Source organism: Cherax quadricarinatus, chromosome 68 (assembly GCF_038502225.1).
Source record: "Cherax quadricarinatus isolate ZL_2023a chromosome 68, ASM3850222v1, whole genome shotgun sequence".
In the NCBI taxonomy this organism is placed as follows: domain Eukaryota; kingdom Metazoa; phylum Arthropoda; class Malacostraca; order Decapoda; family Parastacidae; genus Cherax; species Cherax quadricarinatus.
This window is the reverse complement of record NC_091359.1, coordinates 4,416,715-4,426,077: the sequence shown is the minus strand read 5'-3', so window position 1 is coordinate 4,426,077 and position 9,363 is coordinate 4,416,715.

The following is a 9,363-nucleotide window of genomic DNA, read 5'->3' as shown; positions in this document are numbered from 1 at the left end:
ACAGGTTACTTAGTGAGGGTAGATTATTATAGAAAGGACAGGTTGCTTAGTGAGGGTAGATTATTATAGAAAGGACAGGTTACTTAGTGAGGGTAGATTATTACAGGAAGAGTAGGTTACTGAGAGAGAATTGTATTATTAAGTCTATCAAACAAGTTTGTTTTTTTCTCATTTCATATAAATATTTAGAATCTGGATGGTGTAGAGAAGAGGAGCGACTAAAATTGATGAGTTGCAGAGCTCCTGGTGAAGGATTTGAGACGTCAGTTCTTCTGGCTTGGGCCAGAATAAAGAAGGTTCGGGGGGGAGATGCCTCACTAGGTAAACAAATGCTATATGAAACCTGGCTACACATCTCCGTAGACTTTACTCACCTCGTAGCCAACACTGACCCCTCGTACATCGATCACCGTTGTACAATTTCGTTTAATAAGAATAATGGTAATAATACTGATAATTATTTTAATAATACTAAATATTAACATTAATGATAATACAAATAATGCAATTCTTCGAATTGTGTCTCAGGTTGGTGTTCACGATGTTGTTAGTTTATTCAGATCAAGTTGTTGTCAAGTTGTTTTCAAGTATCGTTATTGATGAAAAGTTTCGATCAACACTACCGGCGTCTTCAGTCGAATACTGGCGAATATAACGCTGGAGACAACATGAGTAGTAGTTTTGACGGGGTCAGTCCTTCAGTGTGAAGCCTGGGGATACAGCCAGGCACACGCACATATATATATATATATATATATATATATATATATATATATATATATATATATATATATATATATATATATATATATATATATATATATATATATATATATATATATATATATATATATATATATATATATATATGCAAAACAACCACTCTGAATGAATACACGTTTTATCCAAGGCATTGTTTATCCCTGCATTGTTCAAATCTCTAGTAAGGCTGATGCATGCAGGGGATGAGATGAAAAGCTGTAAGCCTTCTCCCTGAAAGCTGGCTGCCTTGGATAAAACGTGTAGCTCATGCTACACGCCAAGGTATTGGTCCAGTGTGGGTAGATTGGTAAAGCACTGCGTACCTTGTCCTAAGGTTCGTAGGTTCGAGTCTCCTTCAGCCAGAGATCAGTGTTTATATATATATATATATATATATATATATATATATATATATATATATATACATATATATATATATATATACATATATACATATATATATATATATATATATACATATATACATATATATATATATATATATATATATATATATATATATATATATATATATGTCGTGCCGAATAGGCAGAACTTGCGATCTTGGCTTAAATAGCAACGCTCATCTTGCCATATAAGACAAGTGAAATTTTGTGTATGCAATAATTTCGCCAAAATCATTCTGAACCTAACGAAAAAAATTTATTTCACTGTGTTTGTTTAGTATTAAATTATTGTAAACAAATCTAAAATATATTTAGTTGGGTTAGGTTAAAATAAATTGTTCTTGTTAGGTAAGTTTTCTAAGTTCCTTTTGGTGCAAAATTAAAAAATTTTACATCAACGTTAACGAAAAAAATATATCTATAAGCCTATAAGAGAAAATTTTAGGAAGGACTTAATTTTAAATGAGTTCTTGCTAATTGACCAGTTTTACATATTCGGCACGACATATATATGTATATACATATATATATATATATATATATATATATATATATATATATATATATATATATATATATATATATATATATATATATATATATATATATATATATATATATATATATACATATATATATATATATATATATATATATATATATATATATATATATATATATATATATATATATATATATATATATTGCATGTGCATGGTATAGGAGGTAAGTTACTGAAAGCAGTGAAGAGTTTTTACGAGGATAGTGAGGCCCAGGTTAGAGTATGTAGGAGAGAGGGAGATTATTTCCCGGTGAAAGTAGGCCTTAGACAAGGATGTGTGATGTCACCGTGGTTGTTCAATATATTTATTGATGGGGTTGTAAGAGGAGTGCGAGGGTCTTGGCAAGAGGTGTTGAGTTAAAAAATAAAGAATCAAAGACAAAGTGGGAGTTGTCACAGTTGCTCTTTGCTGATGACACTGTGCTCTTGGGAGATTCTGAAGAGACGTTTCAGAGGTTCATGGATGAATTTGGTAGGGTATGTAAAAGAAGAAAATTAAAGGTGAATATAGGAAAGTGTAAGGTTGTGAGGATAACAAAAAGATTAGGTGACGAAAGATTGGATATCAGATTGGAGGGAGAGAGTATGGAGGAGGTGAATGTATTCAGATATTTGGGAGTGGACGTGTCAGCAGATGGGTCTATGAAAGATGAGGTGAATCATAGAATTGATGAGGGAAAAAGAGTGAGTGGTGCACTTAGGAGTCTGTGGAGACAAAGAACTTTGTCCTTGGAGGCAAAGAGGGGAATGTATGAGAGTATAGTTTTACCAACGCTCTTATATGGGTGTGAAGCGTGGGTGATGAATGTTGCAGCGAGGAGAAGGCTGGAGGCAGTGGAGATGTCATGTCTGAGGACAATGTGTGGTGTGAATAAAATGCAGAGAATTCATAGTTCGGAAATTTGGAGAAGGTGTGGGATTACCAAAACTATTATCCAGAGGGCTGAGGAAGCGTTGTTGAGGTGGTTCGGACATGTAGAGAAAATGGAACAAAACAGAATGACTTCGAGAGAAGGCGGGGTAGGGGTCGGCCTAGGAAGGGTTGGAGGGAGGGGGTAAAGGAGGTTTTGTGTGCGAGTGGCTTGGACTTCCAACAAGCTTGCATGAGCGTATTTGATAGGAGTGAATGGAGACAAATGGTTTTTAATACTTGACGTGCTGTTGGAGTGTGAGCAAAGTAACATTTATGAAGGGGTTCAGGGAAACCGGCAGGCCGGACTTGAGTCCTGGAGATGGGAAGTACAGTGCCTGCACTCTGAAGGAGGGGTGTTAATGTTGCAGTTTAAAAACTGTAGTGTAAAGCACCCTTCTGGCAAGACAGTGATGGAGTGAATGATGGTGAAAGTTTTTCTTTTTCGGGCCACCCTGCCTTGGTGGGAATCGCCCGATGTGTTAATAAAAAAATTATAAATATATATATATATATATATATATATATATATATATATATATATATATATATATATATATATATATATATATATATATATATATATATATATATATATATATATATATATATATATATATATATATATATATGTCGTGCCGAATATGTAAAACTGGTCAAATAGCAAGAAGTCATTTAAAATTAAGTCCATTCTGAAATTTTCTTTTATTTATTTAAAGATATATTTTTTCAATAATGTTAATGTAAAAATTTATAATTTTGCACCAAAAGAATCTTAGAAAACTTACCTAACCTTATTATAACAAGAACAATTTATTTTATCCTAACCCAACTAAATATATTTTAGATTTGTTTACAGCAATTTAACACTAAACAAACACAGTGAAATATATTTTTTTCGTTAAGTTCAGAATGATTTTGGCGAAATTATTGCATACACAAATTTTCCCTTGTCCTATATGGCAAGATGAACGTTGCTATTTAAGCCAAGATCGCAAGTTCTGCCTATTCGCCAAGACATATATATATATATATATATATATATATATATACATATATATATATATATATATATATATATATATATATATATATATATATATATATATATATATATATATATATATATATATATATATATACATATATATATGTATATATATATATATATATATATATATATATATATATATATATATATATATATATATATATATATATATATATATATATATATACATATATTGGAATGTGTGTGTGTGTAAGTCAATTTTAACACCATTTTAAGAGTCTACCTCGTAAGGCAAAAAGATGTGCAAAAGGAATCCTTTCAAATTTGTTATATGCTATATAAAGGGCCAAAATTAAGACTGTTTTACATAATTTATTTTTTTATTTTATTATTTAAAAAAATAGTGTTTTTGGTAGTTAGAATTTTTCGAAAAATCTTTGTCACATGAATAATATATCCCTAGTGAAAATGGTCGGTCATATTAAGTACAAAAATATATTCATTCTGAGGGTAAGTACAGTAATGTGAGTATGAAAGAAACCTCCACGTGAGTAAGGTTTCAAGAAACCTGCACATGAGTAAGGTTTCAAGAAACCTGCACATGAGTAAGGTTTCAAGAAACCTGCACATGAGTAAGGTTTCAAGGAACCTGCACATGAGTAAGGTTTCAAGAAACCTGCACATGAGTAAGGTTTCAAGAAACCTGCACATGAGTAAGGTTTTAAGGAACCTGCACACATGGTGGGTTTCAGAAACCTGCATGATGGGTTTCCAAGAAACATGAAAAATGAGTAAGGTTTCGAAACCTGCACATAGTGGGTTTCGGGAAACCTGTACATGAAAGGGTTTAAAGAAACCTCCACATGGAAAGGGTTTAAAGGGCCTGCACATATGGGGTTTTAAAAGGGAACCTGAAATGATGGGTTTTTGGGAACCTGCACAGGGAAAAAGGTTTAAAGGGAAACCCTGCAAAATGAGTAAGGTTTTAAGGGGAACCCCTGAAATGAGTGGGTTTTAAAGGAAACCTTTGCACGTGAGAAAGGGTTTTCAAAAACCTGCACTAGTGGGTTTCAAAAACCTGCATTGGTGGGTTTCAAGAAACCCTCTTCGGGAAATTTTGTTGCCACAGCAGAGTTTGGTGCAGGCTGAAGGTAAAAAAATTTTGCAGTAACACCATTTTTTTGTCTTAAAGGCCTTTCCCAAATAGCCCCCATATCCACCTCCAGGGCCACCGTGACCATACCCACCCCCAAACCACCGCCATATCCCCCCATATCCCCCCCAACCATGGCCATATCCACCTCCGTATCCCCTACGATAGCCGGGTTTGGGGGCAGGGGGCGGGCCAGGGGGACCAGCAGGAAGATGGACAACACAGCGATCACCTGAGAAATACGTAAGAATGTTTTAATAAATTAATAATTAACTAATAAATAAGACAAAATTAGAAATGTTTACGAAGGGGCGTAATGATATTATTTAATAAAGTGAGTTATTATGCAATTTACTTGATATTAAGAGTTTCAATGTCTTACAGCCTTAAACATTGTTGACTGTTAGCAGGTTAAGCTCAGACTGACTCACCTTCTCTCTCTCCTGCCACTTTTATACTGTTAGCTGTGTTGACGTCACCAGGTCAGCGCCCTAAAGTCACTGAAGTTTTGTTTTTTCAAAATTTGCAGTAGAACTTCCTAAAAATTTTTTCTTACTCATTTTATTTGCATTTTTCCCGGGTAATGTGTGCAAAAGTTTTAAAAAGGAACATTCATGGGCCAAATTTTAAAACTGTGATTGAAAAAATTAAAATTTTAAAACACTTCATCCAGATCCACAGAGCTGTGGCGGTGCTCAAAGATCCATCATGTATTACCCCTCGGAAATACTACATTTAGTTACCCTATGACAAAACTAGTTCCTCTGCTATCCTTACTTTTCCCTGATGAGTCTTTCTCTTAATTCTCTCTGAGCCGATGGGTCTCTAAACCTGTGGGAACGATCGTGAATGTACAGAAATTAACTGTATTTTTCCTGAATTTTGTGATGCTCATAGCTTACACTTGCCATTGGTTCTTCTCAACTGTATTTTAGATAAGTGTTACCCCGTCAATATTCCCTCTGTCTGGATATTGAAATGCAGTGACAGCAGTGAATAGCACCGATGGTCCGTGAGTTATATATACCAACAGTATAACTTGAGAACACTGCCACTTCACCTGTGTCACTTGGAGAGGTCCAGTCCTCGGGCGTAAACATGACAGTTTTGAACCTGGAGATCTGGGGTGAGAGTGACCACTGTAAGTATCCTTTCTTCAGCTATTCAGTAAAACTCAAGAACTACTACAAGCATATCCCTGGATCACTTTCATGTATCGAACTGCCGTGATACAAGCCAAAGTAGATACTTTTTAAGCCCCTACACCAGCTTACCATCTTTTGGATCAAAAAATCATAGGTCACCCCGTTGCCAGGGGGTTTTTCCTTATTTCTGTGCATTCTCCACTTCTCTTCCTGCTTAAACTTTTCATCATTTGATCTTTTCACGGATTTCCTAATTTTCCCAAAATTGTTCTGAAATTCCAGATATACCTGTGCTGTTTTTATGGGGGTTATTCATGGCATTGAGGGAATAACACAAAATAGAAAAATTTTATCGTATCTCTAGAAGAGTCCTCACTGTTGCAGACGATCTCTGTCATTATCTGACATATTTTCAATCATTGTTCAGGATATGCTCTCTACTACTTAGCTATCTATGTGCAACTGTTTGTAGCTTTTAGGGAAAACTGGTTTGGTTTATGAACCTGTTGGACTCTAATGTCAGGAAAAATAGCTGCTAATAATTTGCTATAATCTCTTCACGAAGATATGAATGGAGAGAGTGCAATCCTTGATGCTTTGCAGTCACCTGTGCCCCGTGGACTGACAGAAAGTGTAACCTGATAACACTAGCTGTCTTCTAGCCTAAGATTCATTGTTTTTCTGTAGTGTGTTCATACTAAAATTTTAAAAGGGGATGTGGAATAATTTTTCCCATTTTATCCCAAAAAATTTTTTTGGTTTTCGGGCCCCAACCACTTTTTGGGAAAGGGGTACAAAGCGTCATAGGTGTTTAGACTACCTTCTTCCATTCTCCAAAAATCAGTCAAATTGCCCACAAGAATAGTTCCAAAGTAAAAAAATTGGGACAATGTTTTGGGCAGTTAAAACCACAAAATATCATTGCCTCTTTCAAGAAGGGCTGAGACGTTTTCTTTTTACAGTCTTTGGGGGGGTGTGACCCTGGGGCCGGGACGGGCTATGTTTTAGGATGATAATCAACGTGTTTGTGATTCTTCTTACATCTCTACAGAAGATAAAATCGACGAGAGGAATCCGTTGCTGGACATTTACTGACGAAAAAACCCAAAAGCTCAAAGCATTTGGGTTTGTTTTTTTCTGGCCCAAAGTGAAAAAAAAGGGAAATTTTTTACGACTCACAAAAATCTTGGGGCACGATTGTAAACAAACCTTTCCCATGGGGATTGAATTTCGTGGCGGTGAGTCAAAAAACTCCACAAAACCAAACAAAACCACTGGTGATTCGAACAGCTGTTAATACGCAATATATTTAATAAATTAAAAAACTTTTTTGAAGGAAATATTACGCTGCTTTTCTTCAGGAAAGTTTTGATGAAAAATTTCAAAGGTAAAACAAAACATTGGTCGTCAAGCCCAACACCGGGGCCCAAGCCTGGATAAACATTAAACCTGGACTAAAAGCCCCGGTAAGTTCTCCAGTTTTGATAATTGTGTACCAGATTTTACACTCCCTTTTCCCCAAATTACTGTTTACCCTTTTTTTAATCGTCTATTAAAAAAATAGTCAAAAACCCAAGGAATCAGGCCCATTCTCAGGAGAAAGTTTGTTAATATCGTTAGCAGGGGTATGATAAAACTGGTATATATGTAAGTCTTTTTTTATTTTGTTCAAAAATTTTTAAGTTTTTAATATTTTCATAATTTTATACAATCTTGATCATGCGGCGGATCAAGTTGGGGTTTCCCAAAAAAAAAATTCATCTGATCAAGAAACAGTAATAAAAAAAAAACCCCGGCGTTTTCCCAAGAAAGGGCCCACAGACGCCTTCACGTAGGAAAGGGCCACGAAGCCTTCCCAGGGAAGTAAAGCTTCAAAAGCCTCCTCACCCCGGGGGAAAAGTTTTGTTTCCACAGCGCGAGTTTAGTGCGAGGCTGAAGGTACAGAAAGTGCGGCAGTAACCCATTAATGTTGTCTTCACCGACCGTATCCATAGCCTCCATATCCACCTCCACGGCCACCGTGACCGTATCCACCCCCATAACCGCCTCCGTATCCACCATATCCACCTCCACCATGACCATACCCCACCCCCCGTATCCCCTACGAAGCCAGGTTCGGGCATGGGGCTGGCCTGGGGGCCCCCGGAATATGGAGAACACGGCGATCACCTGAGAAATATATTAAAAAAGTTTTAAAAATTTTCATTAAATTTAACTTGAAAAAAGTAAAATTTTACAAAGTGACTTAAAAAAAATTTTTAATTAAGAGAATTCTGTGTTCAAAATAAAACCCCAAATAATAAGGAATTCTAAGGTCTTACAGTCTTAAACATCGTTGACTGTTAGCAGGCAAAGCTCAGACTGACTCACCTTCTCTCTCTCCTGCCACTTTTATACTGTTAGCTCAGCTGACGTCACCAGGTCAAGCTTTGCACCATCAGACATTAAAGTATTGTTCTTTGTCATACATGCAGTAAAACTCTCCACGCTTTATGCTTACTCATTCATATTTACTATTAGGTAATATGGTGCTCAAGGTTTAAAAGATACATTACCAGGCCAGATACAACTGCAAATGTTTAATTGACAAGAAACATTTAAAACACTTCCCCAAACCTTGGAGCTGTGGCTTTTAAAGATCCATTAGATATTACCGCTCTCAATTATTACATTGATTAACAGTAACAGAAAACTAGTTCCTCTAGGATCCACACTATCCCTGATGAGTCTTTCTCTTAATTCTCTCTGAACTTTGGATGCACACTTTACCCATGAGCCGATGGGTCTCTAAACCTGTGGGAACGACCGTGTTTTCATAACAATTAATTGTATTTTACTACTGTTATTCTTGTAGTTTACAAAACCGGGTTTTCTATTCACCCAAAATATTAAAAAATTTCCCAGTCTGTCAATACTCCCTCTGTCTGGATATTGTAATGGAGAAACCGAAGTGAAGAGCACCGATAGCCAGTGAGTTACATACAAATACTTCCACTATAACTGTGGGTACTATGCCACGACACTTGAGTTAACCAGATGCCCAGCCCTCGAACATCAGCAAGACAGTTATGAACGTGTAGATCTGGGGGTGAGAATGACAGACGCCAGTCTCCTCCTACTATTCAGTAAAACACAGCAACTACTACAAGAATATCTCTGGATCACCTTAATGTATGCAACTGCTGTGATAGAAGCTTAAGCGGATGATTATCTGTAGTTCCTTAGCACCAGCTTACCATCCCTCTACAACTGCAAGGTAATTCCATAAGAATACTTTTGGCTGCCACCGGATTTTTGACTTCTTTATTACTGCGCATCTGGCTGCTGCAACACTTCCTTTAATGCCTCTGTCAAATATTTCATCCTTTACGATCTTTCTCTCCAATCTACAACAAATTTCACAATTTGTCCA